Genomic DNA, 20,763 nt, shown 5'->3' on the forward strand with positions numbered 1-20,763 from the left:
TGCAAGTGCAAGAGGACTTCATACCCGTTTCCAGCAAAACTAAATCTAGGAAACGACAACCAAGGTGGTTTACTAAGGAAATTAAGAATAAAGTCAGGAGGAAAAGGGCTCTGTTCCACAACTGGAAAATAACTAATGATTTCAAAATCAAGCAGGAGTATCTAAGTCTACAGGCAGAGTTAAAAAATGACATTAGGCTATCAAGGAGGGATGTAGAAAGAAAAATTGCATTGGAGGCTAAGCATGACAGTAAAGGTTTCTTCCAATATTTTAACTCCAAGAGAGCTCTAAAAGCTGAAATCACTAATTTGCAAAATAGTAAGGGCCTTATAATTGATAATGAAATTGATATAGTAAATGAGTTTAATGATTATTTTTCACGGGTGTTCACAGTAGAGAACACAAGTAACTTACCACCAATTAATACGAATACAGCATCGTCTATGACCAATATATGTATAACTGAGGTTGATGTGATACTAAGCCTAGCTAAACTCAAAATAAATAAATCGCAGGGCCCTGATGGCATCTTACCTATAGTCTTAAAAGAGATGAGGGATATTATTAGCCAACCTTTAACTTTAATATTCCAGAAATCGTTATCTGCGGGTGTGGTACCATCAGATTGGAAGCATGCTAATATAACACCCATATTCAAAAAAGGGGATAGAAGTAATCCGGCAAACTATAGGCCAATCAGTTAAACTAGCATTACTGGAAAAATAATGGAAGCTATAATTCAAGTGAAAATGGTAGATTACCTAGATGCAAATAACATTATAAAGGATAGCCAACATGGATTTAGGAGAGGTAGATCCTGCTTAACGAATCTGCTTGAGTTCTTTGAGGAAGCTACAAGTGAAATTGATCACAAAAAGGCCTATGATGTGATTTACTTAGATTTCCAGAAAGCCTTTGATGTTGTCCCCCACAAACGGCTCTTGTTAAAGCTTAAAGCTGCAGGAATTTTAGGAACTGTGGCAGCTTGGATCAAAAACTGGCTAACTGATAGGAAGCAGCGAGTAGTTATTAGAGGCACTATGTCACAGTGGGCCTCCGTTTATAGTGGGGTACCGCAGGGTTCAATTTTAGGACCACTATTGTTCCTAATTTACATTAATGATATTGACACGAATACATACAGTAAACTGGTTAAATTTGCAGACGACACTAAGGTGGGCGGGGTAGCAGATACTAATCTAGCAGCAGAGAGGCTCCAACGGGATCTGGATTTAATTAGCGAATGGGCTGATACTTGGCAGATGAAATTTAACACAGATAAATGTAAGGTAATCCATGCAGGGAGCAGAAATATACAGTACAGATATTTTATGGGTTCCACTGAAATAAAGGTAGCTGATTACGAGAAAGATCTCGGTATGTATGTTGATGCTTCCATGTCCCACTCTCGCCAATGTGGGGAAGCAATAAAAAAGGCGAACAGAATGTTGGGTTATATCTCTAGATGTGTGGAGTTTAAGTCAAGGGAGGTGATGTTACACTTATATAATTCCTTGGTAAGACCCCACCTAGAATACTGTGTGCAGGTTTGGTCACCATACCTCAAGAAGGACATTGCTGCCTTAGAAAAGGTGCAACGAAGAGCTACGAGAATGATTCCTGGTCTTAGAGGAATGTCTTCCTCTGGAAGCGCTCCTCTGCCCTTTTCTGGGTGGGGGCTGCATTAAGAACATAAGAAATTTACAAACGAGAGGAGGCCATTCAGCCCATCAAGCTCGTTTGGGGAGAACTTAACTAATAGCTAATTAGAGCTGTTAAAATCTTATCTAGCTCTGATTTAAAGGAACCCATAGTTTTAGCTTCCGCTACACTAGCAGGAAGACTATTCCATACTCTAACTACATGCTGTGTAAAGAGGTGCTTCCTCAAATTTGATTTAAAATGTTCTCCCTCTAATTTCCACTTATGGCCACGAGTTCTAGTATTTAGACTAATATTGAAATAGTAATTTGGCTGAACAGCATCCAGACCCGTTAGAATCTTATAGACCTGAATCATATCCCCCCTTAGTCTCCTTTGCTCAAGGCTAAACAGATTCAGTTCCGCTAACCTCTTTTCATAAGACATAGACCAGGGCCCTCATTTATCAACCGTTCTTACGCACAGATTTGTGCGTATTTTTTGCGTGAGAACATTTTCACGTAAAGTGTGGAATTTACCATCTTGTACTTATACTTAGAAATGTTCTTAAATATAAGAACAGCTCTGACCATGCGTACGCACAGAATCTAGTGGTAGAACAGGGGAAATGCAATACTGAATGTCTCAGTTATCCACGCGTGTTCTTCATTTAAAAATGATATATACTCAATAAGTAATTATGTTTGTTGAGAAACAGCTTTGTCGCCTAATTGGTGTTAGAACCTATAACAGAGACCTGTGACCGATGGGTATTTGAAAATGTAGCATGGCTGATCTGGCTTTATTAGAAGATTTGGCAAACCGTGCACTCCGGAGGGAACGCGTCTTCCGAGAGCGCACTGATCTGCTTGGTGAGAGTTCAGAGTGGCTTCTGAGCAGATACCGCTTCACGAAAGAGATCGTTATGGGTTTATGCCATGATTTGGGACCTTTTTTGGAGCGACAGACCAACCGCACGAATCCTATTCCAGTCCAAATTCAATTATTGTCAACCCTGGGATTTTTAGTCACCGGCACTTTCCAACGTGAGATTGGAGACAGATCAGGCATTTCAAAGCCAACGCTGAGCCGGATTATGCCCTCCGTGTTGAATGCCATCATTTCCCTGAGCCCAAAATACATCCAGTTTCCTTGGACAAATCAACAACAAGCCATAATCAAACAAGAATTTTACGCAATTGCGAGATTTCCAAACACCATAGGAGCACTAGATTGCACACACATTGCAATAAAAACACCATCACAATACGAATTTAATTATGTCAATAGAAAAGGGTTTCATTCCATTAATGTTCAAGTAATTGCTGATGCTCATTTAAGCATTTTAAATTTTGTTGCCCGGTGGCCTGGAGGAACGCATGATTCATTTATCGTGCAAAACAGCTCAGTTGGAGTGCGTCTCGAGAGAGGTGATGTTGAGGATGGATGGCTTATTGGTGAGCGTGACAGTTTTTAAAAATGTTATTGCTTGAGCAATTATATCCAACAGTTATTGTAACCTTATGTTTTAGGTGATCAAGGTTATGCATTGAAGCCGTGGCTCATGACTCCGATACCAAACCCAGCGACCGCTCAGGAGCAAAATTATAACAGAGCCCATGCGCAGACGAGATCCACAGTGGAGCGCGCAATAGGTCTCCTGAAAGGTCGGTGACTGTATTTGTCAAGCGTCGGAGGTACCTTGCAATATCGACCTGAAAAGGTGTGCCGCATAATCATGGCTTGTTGTGTACTCCACAACTTGGCCATCAGAAAAGGCATCCCTCTGCAGGAACCCCCAATACCAGACCCCCCCATGGCTGACGCAGAGCCTCCTCCACCGCCCAATGCTGCTGCCATTCAGGCAAGAGCGAGGATAATTCAGAGATTTTAGGTAATCAAACAAACAGCACATTAATTGATGGGAAAAAAAATCTTTTTTTGCAACTTAAACTGGTAACACTTTATTTACCATGTATGATGCACATGCAGCAATTTCTTTAAGAGATTCGTTGATCTCAACAAAAACATTGTTCAGCATTATTAACTGCTGCTTCAGTTCGTTGATCGACTTGATTGTCTCCTCTTGATTTCTTAGGACCGTGTCAGTCAACACCTTTGGCTCCCGACGCACTGACGGCCCCGGCACCGGCTGCTCGACCCGTGGCTGCTCCTCCTGCGTGACCACGGGACTTGGCACAGCTTCTGTATTAAAACAAACATTTTTACTTTGACGGAATATTTCTAGTAAAATCTCAGTTTATTATTTAAGTGTCACATCAAGCGCCTCATTTCATTATATAGTTTAAAAGGATGTTGTTACACTTTGAAATAAAAGGTTTGCAAACTGTTAAGTTTACCTTCATTATGGAAACTGGATGGTCCTGCTTGATCTGTTGGTGAAGCCAGGTTGTCACTGTCTCCATGCGTACCGATGCCAGACAAAGCAGTGTCTCCAATAATGCTGGCAACACGCGTGTCAAATGTCGTCAGCTCTGTAGTGATCTGTCCACCCCCGGTAGCAGATCTGTCCCGTCTGTGTGCCGAGACACGTTTTTTGTATTTAGTTTGATATCGAACCATTTTTTTTAAATTTCTGACAGGGACCTCCCCTCTGACTTTCTCCCAGGCAGTATTCTTTTTTTTATTGGTTACCCCGGAGCTGAGAGAAGCAATGTTTGGTTCATTTCGACCTCGGCAATGAGGACCTCGATCTCACTGTCAGTTTTTTTTGCTCTCTTGGCCATTATTTTCGGGAAAAAAGCAAGGATTTTCTGCATGGTTTTTAAAGGACGTGGTGTTACCAAATATGGTCAATTGAGGGCGTTTCTGAATGCAAATGACTATGAACGGGCACGAGTACCTGAGTAGGAACATATGGGATTTATCAACAGTTGATTACTTACAAACATGCGTACGACTGGCCTCCGCATGTTTGATAAATCTGGATATTTTTTGTACTTCTGAACATTCTAAATTTCATTCGTAGGATAGAATTTAGGACAGTTTTTATATTTTTATTCACGCAGGACAGACACAGAACAAATGATCCAGGTGCGTAAAACTCAGGAGTGACTAATGCCAAAATAATAAACAAAACCCACTTACCAAACACAACCCCTATCTAGCTTAACTAAGTGCGAAAACCAAATAACAAGTGTTAACCCTTACTCCCTATCCAAAAACAGTCACAAAAACTTCCAAACAAAACCGGCAATCACTCCCTAAGCACCAAACAAGCACACAAAACATACACACAGTAAAGCGTCAAAGTTAGAGGGGCGCGCGAAGACGTAAACCAAAAACAAGCAAAAGATCGGTAACCAGAAATCAAGCAAAACCGGGCGAAAGTACAGAGAGGGGTAAGGCAAAGAATCGTTAGTCAAGGAAATCAAAAGTCATACACAAGTAATCAAAACCAAAGAAAGCAATCCACAATAATCAAGAAATGAGCTAAGCTCTCGAAGGGTGTCCTGGACCGGCTCTTATCCTTCTCCAGACGGAAATGACGAAGGCCAAACAGGAAACGAAGGCGGGGTCCGGAGGTGGAGGTGGGGCCAGGACAGGTCGAGCGGGCATGGTCGTGGGCGGAGTTTGAACGTGGAGGCGGGGTAAAAACAGCGGCACGTAACACCCCCCCCCCAACAGTGTGAACCTCGTAGGGTTCATAAACACAAACATAATATACATCACATTTTCCAATACAAAGTCACCAAGAACGTGAGAGGGCATCCGCCACCAGGTTGCTAGCTCCTTTTTTATGGAGTATTTGCAGATTAAAAGCCTGCACAATCAGAGACCAGCGCATGAGACGTTGGTTATTGTTTCGCATCCGATTCAGGAACAGCAGGGGATTGTGGTCCGTAAATACGACAACCGGCTGAACACTGTCACCTACGTAGACTTCAAACTGTTTTATTTTTTATTTTTTTTTATTGCCCACCACCACCCCCCCTCTTCGGAGGACAACTTTATTTTACATTACATTCAAGAGTAAAGATTGTGGCCGCTCCGAACTCACCAATACCGTGGAAAAGGAGAAAAACAGGGGGGGTACAAAAACAACAGCGTAACAATAACAGACATCAATCACCATGGGGAGAGAGAAAGGAAAAAAAAAAAAAAGGTATACAGAAATAATAACACTAATAATGTAGGCGGGATGGAAAAAAGATGAAGTATAGGGGAATACAGAATACAAACAACCATAAGAAACATAACACTCATCAAACAACAAGAATTATAACAACATCAGTGATACTAATAATAATTAATACAAATCGGTATTATATATATGTAGCATACACACACGTAATCGTACCGTTATATATGTATATTTCAATTCCTAAATCTATAACATACCCTAAAAAGTAATAATAATAATGATATTGATCGCTCAACCAGTCTTGTATGCATGTGCAAGTGTAGGTGTGACCTGATTTGTCATTGGATGTGCTGGCATTTAATGCCGTCAGGGGAGGCGGCAGCACCCCCCCCCCCCCAGGCCCAAGGCGAAGGCAGGAGAACCAGGCAACCGAAGCCACCCTACTGCCCCCCCGGCACAAGGGCCCACAGCCACGCATCCCAGAGACAACCACCCGCCCAACCCGAGAGGGAGCCCGCGAGGGACTAAGGGGGCGCCAACCCCCGCACAGGGAGGCCCGCAGAGGGAGGACGGGCGGCGAGCCCCCCAGCCCCACCCGCAACCAACCCACCGGGGCAGGCGGGTCCAGGGCCGAAGGGCCCCACCCACCGGGACCACCCCCCCCACCCCCCGGCGGACGGCCCCCCACACACCGGGGGAGCCCCAGCCCCCCCAGCCCGTCCCCCGGGAGGACGGGCCGCCGCCCACCGCAGCGACCCGGCACGCCTCCCCCCCAACACTGCAGGATGATCCAAGGGGGGCCCATACAAAGAGCCCCCCCCCCACCCGGGAGCGGACCCGCGGCGACCGGGGAGCGGCAGACACCCCGCCCAGCCCAGACCGAACCCCCCAATCCGCCTAGCAGGGCCCAGAGCGTCCCAAGATTCCCCGGACCGCCCGCCAGGGCCCCACCACGGCGCAGCAGAGCCAAGCACCACCCGGCCCGCGGCCCAAGAGAGGAGGCCGCCCATACCCGCCAGGGCCACCCGAACCCCCCCATGATGGGTCTTCCCCCCGGCGGGCCACCCCACCAGCACAGGGCCAGAGACAGAGAGTTAGGGGGGGCCCTTCAGCCCCCATCCCCTCCCTGACCCATGTTGGTGTGAAGTGTGCATGTACATGTGTGAGAGAGTTGTGTGTTTATGTCTACTATGCATTAAAATTAGTGGGTGCAGTTCGGGTATGAGGGCCCCACCACTGGCAGATGGCAGAGTCCCCCATCCCCCTCCCCGCACCCCCAAGGCCCTAATGTAATATGGACTGTATATATGACTAAGGTGCAAAAAGTGGGCGAGCAGTTGAGGCATGGGCACCCCACCGCTGGCAGACGGCAGAGCCCCACCTGCCTCAACCCACCTCCTCAGCCCTAGTGTCATGTGGTGTCTAACATGTAAGTAAAAATTGAGGGGCAGTGTCTCGGCGCACCTCCCCACCGCCCCTCAAGGCCCTAGTGTTGTGTGAAATGTGGTGTTGGACCCAGGGGAGCAATAAGGGCGTGCCAGGAGTGGGCCCCCCCCGGCACCGGGGCCAGATCCCCGACTGGCCCCGATTAGTCCCCATCCCTGACCCCGCACAGCCGGCAGGGACGGCCAACCGAGGTGTTCAGGGGCGGCACAGGCAGCCCAGCAGCAGGGAACGCCCCCCCCCCCCCCAGGCGCAGACCGGGAGAGACCCACCCCACCACGCCCGATGAGACCCCAGCTAGCGGCCAAGGACGGGACAACCCCAGACCCCCCCGGCAAACGGGGAGCCGGACCAGCCAGGCGGGGTGACCCCCGCCCCCCGGCCACCCCAGGCCCCCCCCCAGGCGAGGCAGAGGCTCCCCCCACCGCCCCCCCCAAACCACCCCACAGCGCCCGAGGGCCCCGCGCCGGAATCGCCAACGGCAGACAACGACCCGTCCCCACCAGGCAACGGGCCCGGGCAGACCAGGCCCCCCAGCATGCGGGCGACCACCCGCCCAGGAGCCGGAGCAGCGGCCCCAGCAGATAGAGCCCACGCCCCCAAACCCACGCACCCCAGCGCAGCGGCCCAGGCGGAACCCAGAGGCCCCACCCCCCGATCCCCCCCCAGCGCGCCACCCACCCCGCAGGGGCAGAACCCCCCCACCCCCCGCACCGCCCCCACCAGGCCAGGCCAGCGGCCACCCAGAGACACTGACCACGCGCCCTCAGCCAAGAGAAACACCAGAGGACCCCAACAACCCAGCCCCCCCACCCCCAGCCCCCAACCCGGGACGGTGACGGCAAGGCCCCACCACCCCTGACGACATTACGTTAAAAAATTCATTATTGGAGTCCAACTGTCTTCAAAATCGATCAATTGATTTTTCTTACAGGCAGACATCCTCTCCATGGAAACATAATCCCAGAGTAGATTTTTGAACAGATTTATGTTTAAATTCTCTTTTGACTTCCAGTTCAGAAGGATTGTTTTCTTAGCAATGGTTAGTACTGTGAGAAGCATGCAAGATTTATTCATGTCCATATTAGTGTCAGTGAGGTCCCCAAGCAGGCAGAGTGAGGGGGAGGGTGGGATGGGATGCCCTAGGTGTGTCGATAAGTCTTCACAAATCCTTTGCCAGAATTCGTTGACCGGTGTGCAATACCAGAAAGCATGCAGGTAATTATCTGGTGCATCCGTCTTACAAGTTAGGCATATGTCAGTATCTCTGATACCCATCTGGAACATCCTCTGCCCTGTGTAGTGTGTTCTGTGTAAAATTTTGTATTGTAAAAGCTGCAGGTTGGAGTTCCGATTCATTCGAAAGGTATTCAAGCAAATTTGCCTCCAGAAGTTAGTGTCTTGATTGATAAGTAAATCCCTTTCCCATTTGTGGGTAGGGAGTGAGAGCGTTGTATCAGATTCTGCTAGATGCACGTAAATCCTAGACAGTAGTTTTTTAGTTGGAGTTATTAAGAAGTTTGCTATTTTAGGTGAAAGCTCCAGATCTAATTGCTTACGGCACCATCTATTGTGTATTATTGATTTAAGTTGAAGATATTCTAAGTATTTGTTTTTCTCAATGTTATAAGTTTCTGTAATTTTGTCAAATGATATCATGCAATTGTCTTGGATTATATGTTCGAGGCGCTTGATTCCTTTATTATGCCAAGCCAGGAAGTTTATCACTTTTTTATTTAACAGGATGTCAGGGTTGTTCCAGATGGGTGTCAGTTTGCATGGGACCACTGAAGTTTGGTTTATTCTAAGAAATTCCCACCAGGCTGTCAGCGATGTGCTGATGTTGATGCTCTTAAAACAGCAATGTCGTTTAAGTATATGACTGATAAATGGCAGGTCCTCGACTCGAATATCATTACAGAAAGTTTGCTCAATATCCAACCAGTTAAGGTCTAAGTTATTTTGCGTAGTCCATTTTAGGACATATATCAATCTATTGGCAAGAAAGTAGTTGTAGAAATTGGGAAGCTCCAAACCCCCACAGTTTTTGGATTTCTGTAAAGTTTTTAAACTTATTCGTGGTGGTTTGGATTTCCATAGATATTTTGAAACTAAGGAGTCCAATGATTTAAACCAAGTCCGCGGAGGTTGACTCGGAACCATTGAGAACATGTAGTTAATTTTTGGTAGGATCATCATTTTGATTGTAGCTACTCTTCCCAGAAGTGATGTGGGTAGATTGTTCCACCGTGCAAGGTCATCTTCTATCTTTTTAAGCAGCGGACTATAATTTAATCGCGTCAGATCTGACAGCTTGGCAGAAATGTTAATACCCAGATATCTAATGTTCCCAGATTGAAGTGGGATAGTTGGATTGGACTGGAAGTCACAAGATATTGGAAGAGTAGTCGACTTGTTCCAATTAATAGAGTAATCTGATATGGAGGAGAATTTATCTATAAGTCTTATCGTCTCCGTGAGGGAACCCTGTGTATTTTGAAGAAAAAGTAATACATCATCTGCATAAAGACTAATTTTATGGGTTATACTTGCTGTTTGAATACCTTTGATATTATTATTATTCCGAATTGCTGCTGCCAATGGTTCAATAAATATAGAAAATAGTGATGGAGAAAGTGGACAACCTTGCCTAGTGCCCCTTCTGAGAGTGAAGCTTGGGGAGATTTGATCATTCGTTTTTACACAGGCTTTAGGTGAACTGTATAAAATTTTAATCCAGGTTACGAAGTTCTCACGAAATCCAAATTTTAGTAAGGTTGCCATTAGAAATTTCCAGTTGACCCTGTCAAAAGCCTTTTCTGCGTCCAATGACATGATTATGGCTTCCTTATTTTGAATGTTGCAGTAGTCTATTACGCCAATTAGTCTCCTCATGTTGTTAGTGGACTGTCTGCCTTTAATGAAACCCGTTTGATCTGGATGTATTATATAAGGTGTCACTTTTTCAATTCTACTAGCCAGTGCCTTGCTGATGATTTTAAGGTCCGCATTTATAAGTGATATTGGTCGGTAGCTAGAGGGGAAAGCAGGATCTTTGTCAGGTTTGAGGAGCAGGTTAATGTCTGCACAATTCATATTTGGAGGGATGCTGCCAGTTTCTTTAATTTCTATAACCATTCTATGGAAGAGTGGTGCTAGCAGAGGCCAAAATGTTTTGTAGAATTCTGCTGGAAATCCATCTGGACCTGGGGATTTCCCGTTAGGCATACATTGTAGTGCATCATGAAGTTCCACTATTGAGAGAGGTAACTCTAATGCCGTTATTTGTTCATTATTTAATATTGGTAGGTCGATGTTATTTAAGAACTCTTCTATTTCAGAATTGGTTGGAATAATATCAGGTGAGTATAATTTTTTATAGAAGTCCCTAAATATCCTATTTATCTCTCCTAGGCTATGAGTTGCCTTCCCATTGGGGTCTGTAACTGAAGAGATTGCTGCCTTCTCCTTATTCTGTTTTAGTTGGTTTGCTAAAAATTTACTTGATTTATTACTATGTTCAAAATTGTCCAAGCGTAATCTCTGTATGTAAAACTGAGTTTTTTTGTCTCTTAATTCTTGCAATTTAATTTTATTTTTTCTCAGGTCATTGAGAAGGTGTTTTTCTTGGGAGGCAACATGTGCTGATTCCAAAGTTTTAATTTTCTGTTCTAGTTCAGTTTCGAGTGCTTTTTCTTTCTTCTTTTTATGTACTGAATATGAAATTATTCTGCCTCGTATTACAGCCTTTGCTGTCTCCCAGAGAATGCAGGCAGAGATACCTGGCAGGTCATTTGTTTCAATAAATGTTGTCCAATCTTTTTTAATAACTTCTAGAAACTCTGAGTCCGTTAGTAATGATGTATTCAGTCTCCACCGTTTAAAAGGTGGTGCACTAACTTTTACAGTGACCGTCATAGTGACAGGTGCGTGGTCACTGATTGTTATAGGGTGAATTTGTGTGTCAGATATATCTTTCATAACTGTATTGCTCGTAAGAAAAAAGTCTATCCGGGAGTAAGAATGATGGACTGGTGAGAAAAACGTGTATTCTCTGAGCGTGGTGTGAAAAGTACGCCAGACATCGCATAGGCCGAAATCATTCATATATTGTTTTACTGTTTCAGATGATTGGCAAGTACGGTAACTAGCTGCTGTACTACGTCTGTCAGATTCTGGGTTAAGTACTAAGTTGAAGTCCCCTCCCAGTATAAGTTCTGTGTCTGAGTGCGATGATATTTCAGCAAAAAGGTGGTGGAAGAAGGAGGAGTCATCACTATTTGGACCGTATATATTGGCAATACATATCTCTTTGTTATATGCTGAAATTTTAATAATTATGAATCTACCTTCTGGGTCTGCGATAGTGTCTTTACAGTTGAAACATATTCTTTTGTTGATTAAAATTGCTACACCTCTCTGTTTTGAATTATAACTAGCTAAGTATACGTGTGGAAATTCTGGTGAATTTAATGTACACTGTCCTGTTTTGGCTAAGTGAGTTTCCTGCAGTAGGACAATGTCTGCCTGTAATGTTGTTAGATATTCTAAGATTTTATGTCTCTTAGCAATTGAGCCAATACCACGCACGTTCCAAGTGACAAAGCGTAGTGAATTCATGCTGTCCTAACTTAGACCCCCTGAGTGCAATCTAATGTTAAAATGGATGGATGTGTGTGTATGTGAAAGACTCTGTGTGAATGAGTCTGAATATGTCAGGATTAGTGTGTGTGCAAATATCAATGTGTGAATGCCTCCATGTGTGTTATTAAGGTGAGGAGATCTGTCTGAGCTTGAGTGGGCATGTGTATATGTGAGTGTATGAATGCATACATGTGTGATGTTAAGATGAGGGGGTGCGTGTATGTTTGAGTGGGCATCTATGCATGCGAGTGTGTGACTACCTACGTGTCGGTGTGGGTGTATAGTATCTGGTAGACTGCTTCCAGATAAAACATTTTTGAGCGTCAATATCGATATGCAACAATTAACATAACAACCAAATTGACAATGATGGCCATAACAATAACAACAACAACAACAACTGCGACTGTAGTGAGACATTAAACAAGGGGGTTGAGGAACAGTAAGGGATATAAAGTGAACCAGCCTTAATAGTCTTTAGACAAAGCCGTCTAGTGTGCGGCGTGCGCTAAAAACCTGTATTAACTGCCAAACTTTAAAGTCAGTTTGTTAAATGCGTGTTACCTTAGTCGGAAGTGGTTTCAGTAGAGCCAAGCAGTGGTGTTCTGGTCGCGAAATAGTTGTCCATTAACATACAGTTTGTCTACCGCGATGACAGCTCGGGCTCCCTCCGCAATGAATTTTTTCCTGAGCTGGAACAGGATTCTGCGACGATCCAGGATTTCTTTGGGAAATTGGTCGTTGACGCTCAAGTCCGTTCCTCTGAGCTCCCTGCCTCGGCTTTTCACCAGTTCCTTTTGCTTGAAATGTTCAAACTTGGCCACGATAGGTCTTGGACGCTGAGCTTCTTTCCTCACCCCTCCTATGCGGTGGACCCGATGAAACGTGATGTTGTTGACGGTGTCCCGAGGAAGGTTAAGTTCTTGTTGCATGAAGTTTCTGATGGTAGCTTCTGCGTCTTCCTCTGCGCGCTCCGGAATTCCGGCGAACACTAAATTGTCCCGCATACTTCTTGCTTGAATATCAAGCAGGGACTCTTTCATGCGCTTATGTTCTGTGGAGAGTTTCGCCATACCTTCCGTGAGGGATGTTACGGAGTCTCTGAGAATCTTGTTTTCAGATGCTAGCGATTCCACCTGTTGTTGACTGTACTCCAGAGATTCCCGTAATGCTTGAAATTCCTTGTGTAGGATTTCTACAAGTGCCAGTCGGGCGTCAAAACTGGAAAGTTTGTTGTTAATGGACTCTAGGATATCTCCGTATTCCTTATCAGGCGATGAAGGGCTACTTGAGGGGCTGTTTGAGGTACAGTCCGAGCGTGTTCTCTTCGTGGACGGAGTCGCTTGGTTCTTCTTCATGATGAGTCGTTCGTAACACTCGTCCACGTAATCCTGTAAATCTTCCAAGCTTTCTTCGTCCAGGATGTAAATGAGTGAACTTATTTATCCGATAAAGTACTATAAATACTATTATTAATATTTTGGCTTGGTTAAGTTGGCTATCGAAGTAAGTTTTGTTTTGTTTTTTTTTTAGTAGGACGCTGCCATGTTGGATTACGCACAGCTCTCGCGAGATCTCACAGCATTACTGCTCTCTCCTTAGACTTCAAACTGTTGTAGGGCAAGCAATAGCGCAAGGGCTTCCTTTTCGATGGTGCTATATGCCAATTGGTGTTTAACAAACTTTTTTGACCAATAGCAAATAGGATGGTCTAGGCCTGCATCATCCTCCTGGAGGAGGACGGCGCCGGCACCGGTACCACTGGCATCAACTTCAAGCTTGAACGGTTTACTGAAGTTAGGAGTAGCTAACACAGGAGAACTGGAGAGCAATGATTTTACCGCGTCAAAAGCTGACTGACACTCAGCAGACCAAGTCATGTGGGCGTCTTTACGAAGCAAGTTTGTGAGGGGCAACACAACATTGGAGAAGTTTCGACAAAAGCATCGATAGTAGCCTGCCATGCCGAGGAAGCGACGAAGGTCCTTTCTAGTTTTAGGAATAGGGAAGGAAGTTATAGCCTGGACCTTAGCGTCAACAGGCTTCACTGTTCCGCGTCCCACTAGTTTACCAAGGTATGTAACTGTGCCCTGACCGAATTCACATTTCTCTAAGTTTAATACCAAGGAAGCATCCCTGAGTTTCATAAACACCTGCTCTAACATTGTCAAATGATGCTCCCACGAATCCGAGTATACGATTACGTTGTCTAAGTATGCCTCACAATTTGGTACATCTCCTAGAACCTTAGTCATAAGCCGTTGAAACGTAGCCGGGGCATTTCGTAAACCGAATAACATCACGGTGTACTGCAGGAAGGTATCTGGGGTAACGAATGCAGAAATTTCCGAAGCACGAGGGGTTAGGGGAACCTGCCAGTAACCTTTCAGAAGGTCGAGTTTTGTGACAAACTTAGCGGAACCAATACGATCTACACAGTCTTCCATTCGGGGAAGGGGAAAAGCGTCTGGCTTAGTCACAGCATTTACTTTTCGATAATCCGTACAGAAACGGAATGTACCATCAGGTTTTGGAACGAGTAGGCAAGGGGAACTCCACGGGCTAGAACTAGGGATCGCGAAACCCGTTTCTAACAAGTAATCTGTCTCTTTCTGTAACTGCTCCCGCTTCCTAGGACTAACACGATAAGGGTGTTGTTTAATAGGGACATGATCTCCCACGTCAATATCATGCACCAGCACAGGGGTTTGCGAAGGGGTGTCGGAGAACAAGGAGGGGAATCTACGGACTAAGGTTTGTACATCGGATCTAGCGGCGCGGGGCAAATGATCAAGTCTCTCCATAAGATGTTCGAGGGCCTCTGAATTCGGCAAACGGGCGCATGGCAAACAATTCCGGCCAAGGTGGAGATCATCGATCTCCGGCGAGTAGTCTCGCACCGGCACATGAACGAGGGCAGAGGGGAGCACAACGGGGATGGACGAAGGAACAAAATCTGGACGATCGACATACGATTTCAACATGTTAATATGACACAATCGGGTTTTTCGTTTACGATCTGGGGTTTCGACCACATAGTTCAAAGGACTAAGCTTTTCCTTTACTCTATAAGGACCTGAAAATCGCGCTCGGACACTTAACATCAGAGTTCATCAGAGAAATAAAACCAGGGAATACAAACGGCTGGAAGGAGGGTTCCACAGAGTTAGGTGAGATCGGAGCATCAGAGACGGGAACACAATCAGTTGCAAGAACCTTTCTCACATTTAGCCGAGCGTTCTTGCGTTATAACGCAGGGCAAACCGAAATGAGATGACCAATCTTATGGCAGTAATAACAACTACGGGTTTCCGTAGACGAGGTTACCAGAGTAGGCTTTTCCGGGATGGGTCGAGGACTAAGTTTGCGAGGCAAAGGGGTAGGAGTAAACACAGTGCGGTGCGTCAATACAAATTCATCAGCCAAAGTAGCGGCGTCAACAAGAGTCGTAACTTTCTGTTCGTTCAAGTAAACGACTACACGGTCGGGTACACAATTCTTAAATTCTTCTAACAAGATCAGTTCTTTTAACTGATTAAAGTCAGTCACGTTGCTAGCAGCACACCATTTCTCTAACAATACTGACTTTTCCCGAGCGAATTCCCCGTGGGTTTGCGTAGCGGATTTGCCAAGTTTTCTGAAGTTCTGCCGATATGCCTCAGGCACTAGTTCGTAAGCTCTCAAAACGGTAGCCTTTACAGTGTCATAGTCAAGACTTTGCTCCAGACCAAGGGCTGAACAGACCTCTTGAGCCTTCCCCACAAGCTTGCACTGCAGTAGCAATGACCAAAGATGCCTGGGCCAATTCAAGGTGGTCGCAATGCGTTCGAAGATGGGGAAGTAAGCGTCTACCTCATTCTCCTTGAAAATGGGTACAAGTCCAATGTGTCGGCTTACATCAAAGCCAATAGGTTCCTTCTCAGGAGATCGAGTAGAAACCGGGGGAGATGGAGCATTAGGACGCACACTCTCGTCCAGTGAACCTACACCGGCACGAGATCAGTATCTGCTACACCGCCCACCTTGGTGTCGTCTGCAAATTTAACCAGTTTACTGTATGTATTTGTGTCAATATCATTCATGTAAATTAGGAACAACAGTGGTCCTAAAATTGAACCCTGCGGTACCCCACTATGAACGGAGGCCCACTGTGACATTGTGCCTCTAATAACTGCTCGCTGCTTTCTGTCAGTTAGCCAGTTTTTGATCCAAGCTGCCACAGTTCCTAAAATCCCTGCAGCTTTAAGCTTTAGCAAGAGCCGTTTGTGGGGGACAACATCAAAGGCCTTCTGGAAATCTAAGTAAATCACATCATAGGCCTTTTTGTGATCAATTTCACTTGTAGCTTCCTCAAAGAACTCAAGTAGATTCGTTAAGCAGGATCTACCTCTCCTAAATCCATGTTGGCTATCCTTTATAATGTTATATGCATCTAGGTAATCTACTATTTTCACTTGGATTATAGCTTCCATTATTTTTCCAGTAATGCTAGTTTAACTGATTGGCCTATAGTTTGCTGGATTACTTCTATCCCCTTTTTTGAATTTGGGTGTTATATTAGCATGCTTCCAATCTGATGGTACCACACCCGCAGATAACGATTTCTGGAATATTAAAGTTAAAGGTTGGCTAATAATATCCCTCATCTCTTTTAAGACTATAGGTAAGATGCCATCAGGGCCCTGCGATTTATTTATTTTGAGTTTAGCTAGGCTTAGTATCACATCAACCTCAGTTATACATATATTGGTCATAGACGATGCTGTATTCGTATTAATTGGTGGTAAGTTACTTGTGTTCTCTACTGTGAACACCCGTGAAAAATAATCATTAAACTCATTTACTATATCAATTTCATTATCAATTATAAGGCCCTTACTATTTTGCAAATTAGTGATTTCAGCTTTTAGAGCTCTCTTGGAGTTAAAATATTGGAAGAAACCTTTACTGTCATGCTTAGCCTCCAATGCAATTTTTCTTTCTACATCCCTCTTGCATAGCCTAATGTTATTTTTTAACTCTGCCTGTAGACTTAGATACTCCTGCTTAATTTTGAAATCATTAGTTATTTTCCAATTGTGGAACAGAGCCCTTTTCCTCCTGACTTTATTCTTAATTTCCTTAGTAAACCATCTTGGTTGTCGTTTCCTAGATTTAGTTTTGCTGGAAGCAGGTATGAAGTCCTCTTGCACTTGCAACAATGTGCTTTTGAAAAATTCCCATGCCTCTTTAACTTTGCTATTTAACTCTGTCCAGTTTACACTTTCTAATTTCCGTCTCATACCATTAAAGTTAGCCTTCCTAACATTGTATACTTTTAATTTCGACTTTGCTCTTTGGACACTAAAATTAACCTCGAATTTAACCATGTTATGATCACTACCGTACAATGGGTCTAAAACCTCTAATTTTCCAGTCCTATCCTGGTTATTAGAGAAAATAAGATCAAGAAGGGCTTCTCCCCTGGTAGGAGTATTAACAAACTGAGTAAAAAAACAATCCTGTACTAATTCCACCATCTCAAGTTCATTTACAGAAGAGCCAGAGACTGTGTCCTACTGTATCCCAGGTAAATTAAAATCACCCATAACCACCACATCATTTTTATTACTCATAATCCTGATATTCAATTCAATTCAATTTTATTTATATAGCGCATTATCACAACATTACATTGTCTCAATGCACTTTACATTTCTGCCTCGTAAGGACCCCCCATTGAGTAAGCCAAAGGCAACGGTGGCAAGGAAAAACTCCCTAAGAGGAAGAAACCTTGGGAGGAACCAGACCCAAAGGGGGAGCCCATCCTCCAGGGGCCGGCAGATGAGTCAAACAAACAAGATGAAATGACTAAGCTAATACAGGGGTTGAAATATATGTTTCAATGCAGCGGCCGACCGGTGCAGGCACGTGGTGCTTGATGCACGATGGCAGGATTAATAGAGGCACAGCCGCAGGGAAGGATGGCGAGGCATCGTGTTGAGCCAAGGGCAGGCACAGGGTTCGTACGGGTGCTGGAAATCCTGGAAAACGCTTGATTTTTAATATAGTGTTTTCAAGGTTAGAAAAGTGCTTGGATTTTGGACAATGTGCTTGAACCTGCTTGAATTTGAAATTGCATTGCTTTCATAATAATTCGTTATCTTACGGAGTAGTTTTCCTTTTAGCTAAAAATGCATTTTGCACGTAACGAAAATAACTCCGCTCGAGTCCGCGCTTGTGGCTGTAGTGGTGTAATCGTGCATTCCATTTGCCTCGGGATCCGATTTTCGGATTCCGATATTACGTCACATCCGCTAAATACTCGGGAAAACCGAGTCGGATATAGTAGCAATACCATGGATCCATATGGAAAAAGCAAGATTTTTTGCTTAGCCGGACAACTTGTCGGATTTAAGCTACCTCAGTTTAAATGGCCTTTATCTTCGTTCACTTACAATTAGCCCGAACTACCTTAAATCCGACAAATAATCCGACTAATCATGAAATCCAATTCTAGAACGGTTAATTGGTAGCCATTGTTACCAATATCACTTGATAACACATTACGCGCGGTGCTTCAGGTATAAAACTCCGTAGCAACACGTCCACACATAAATTGGACGATATAGTGTGTGCGACCGATTTAATGAGCCACAAATGAGAAGTAGTGCTTAAACAGGATAAAGCTACAACTTTCCCTTCTGTTGATAAAGGGCGCAGCCATTTTCGATTCTGAACTCGGGATCCTCTGCGTTATCCGAGATATGGATCGGGATCTCCGAGAAATGGGAGCGCGCATGTCATCACTTCCGGCTTCGAAACTCGGAATCCGAGTTCCTAGGGCAAATGGAATGCACGATAACAGTCTAAAGGGCACTTCCTTGCCAATTTGTTATTGATCGTGTAATTCACGCGAAAGTATTCAACAATTTAAGTTGAAATGTCATATTGTGTTTTTTTTTAATAGCACAATGGATTTAAATGTGAAAAAGTACATACAGCATATATAAACGTAATTTACCGCGGTTGTTAGGTGCTGGAAAAGCATAAAAATGCACCTTGAAAGTGCTTGAAAAGTGCTGGAATTTGAAGTTGAAAAAGGTGTAAGAACCCTGCAGGCAGGTTGGAGGGTAGTTGCCGGTGGTGGAGGTAATTGTCTTGTAGGCAGCAGAGGCATAAATTCTTCATCGACATTGTGCTCCAGGGAGCACACCCCAGAAGGGGTGAGGGAGGAAGTAAGAAAAATATTGTGTATTAGTCACAGTTGAGGAAACCTAGAGGCAGTGCAAGCAAACTGATCGAGTGCAATATTCGTCTAGGCTCCGGCAGATCTGGGTATACAGTAGCAGCATGAGAAAGAGGGAGAGACAGGCGGGAACACAGGCATGGGGACTCCCTGAACATCAGCACTCTAGTGTAGAGCTAGAGTGACAGCACTGACGCCTCAGTTTATCCAAAGCCAATGACACCGATCCCCACCCAGCTCATCACCTCATACTGTTAGTCTGACTGGGAGTGAGGGACTAGCTGGAACCAGAACTAGGTGTCCTATACGCTAAGCTATACAAGTGCGTTTTTAATCTAGACTTGAAAAGCGAGAGTGTGCCTGAATCCCGCACATCCGCCGGGAGACCATTCCACAGCTGCGGAGCTCTGTAGGAGAATGCTCTGCAGCCTGCCGTAGCCCTGTCTACTTTAGGAACTAATAGATATCCTGCTCCTTGTGAACGAAGCAGGCGAGAAGGGTTGTAAGGGACCAGAAGATCATTAAGATATTGTGGTGCAAGGCCATTCAGAGTTTTGTAGGTCAATAGCAATAATTTGTAATCAATCCTAAACTTGACCGGTAGCCAGTGCAGGGAAGACAGGATAGGGCTAATGTGATCAAATTTTTTAGTTTTTGTGAGAACTCTGGCAGCTGCATTTTGTACTAACTGAAGTTTATGTAGGGATCCAGATGGACAACCCGAAAGGAGGGCATTGCAGTAGTCCAATCTAGAGGTTTTAAAGGCATGTATTAGTTTTTCTGCATCTTGAAAGGAAAGCATCTTCCGAAGCTTGGCTATGTTCCGTAGATGGTAAAATGCCGTACTGGTAATGCTATTTATGTGAGCACTGAAGCAGAGGTCGGAGTCTACCAGGACACCAAGATTTCTGACCACTGTTTTAAATTGAGTAGGGAGGCCGCTAGGGTTGGGGTTTACAAACTTATTGCGGGCCTCCTTAGGACCGATTAAAAGAACCTCAGTTTTTTCGGTATTTAACATGAGGAAATTCCTTGCCATCCAACAACGGATGTCTAGCAGACAGTCGGCTAAAGAAGAGAGCTGGGATGCGTCACTAGGTTTGACAGATAGATACAATTGTGTATCATCAGCATAACAATGAAAATTAACACTGTAATTTCTAATTATGTTACCAAGCGGTAGCATATATAGATTGAACAGTAGTGGGCCCAACACTGATCCCTGCGGGACACCATATCTTACTTTAGTGGCTATGGATGACTCATTGTTTACATGGACAAACTGGTAACGATCAGTTAAATACGAACGAAACCACAGTAGTGCTGTCCCTTTAATGCCAATCAATGTTTCCAACCGGTCCAAAAGAATATTATGGTCTACAGTATCGAATGCTGCCGTTAGATCCAGTAAGAATAATAGCGATATACAGCCACGGTCGGAAGCCATAAGCAAGTCGTTTATCACTTTGACTAAGGCCGTTTCTGTGCTATGATTGGGTCTGAAACCAGACTGATATAGCTCGTTAGCATTATTATCTTGGAGAAAGGAAGACAGCTGGTGAGCAACAACTTTCTCTAGAATTTTAGAAATGAAGGGAAGATTTGAGATGGGTCTATAGTTTCCTAAGTCACTAGGTTCAAGATTTGGTTTCTTTAAGATAGGTCTAATAACAGCCATTTTAAAAGATTTAGGAACATATCC

This window comes from Paramormyrops kingsleyae, chromosome 10, assembly GCF_048594095.1.
Source record: "Paramormyrops kingsleyae isolate MSU_618 chromosome 10, PKINGS_0.4, whole genome shotgun sequence".
Taxonomy (NCBI): domain Eukaryota; kingdom Metazoa; phylum Chordata; class Actinopteri; order Osteoglossiformes; family Mormyridae; genus Paramormyrops; species Paramormyrops kingsleyae.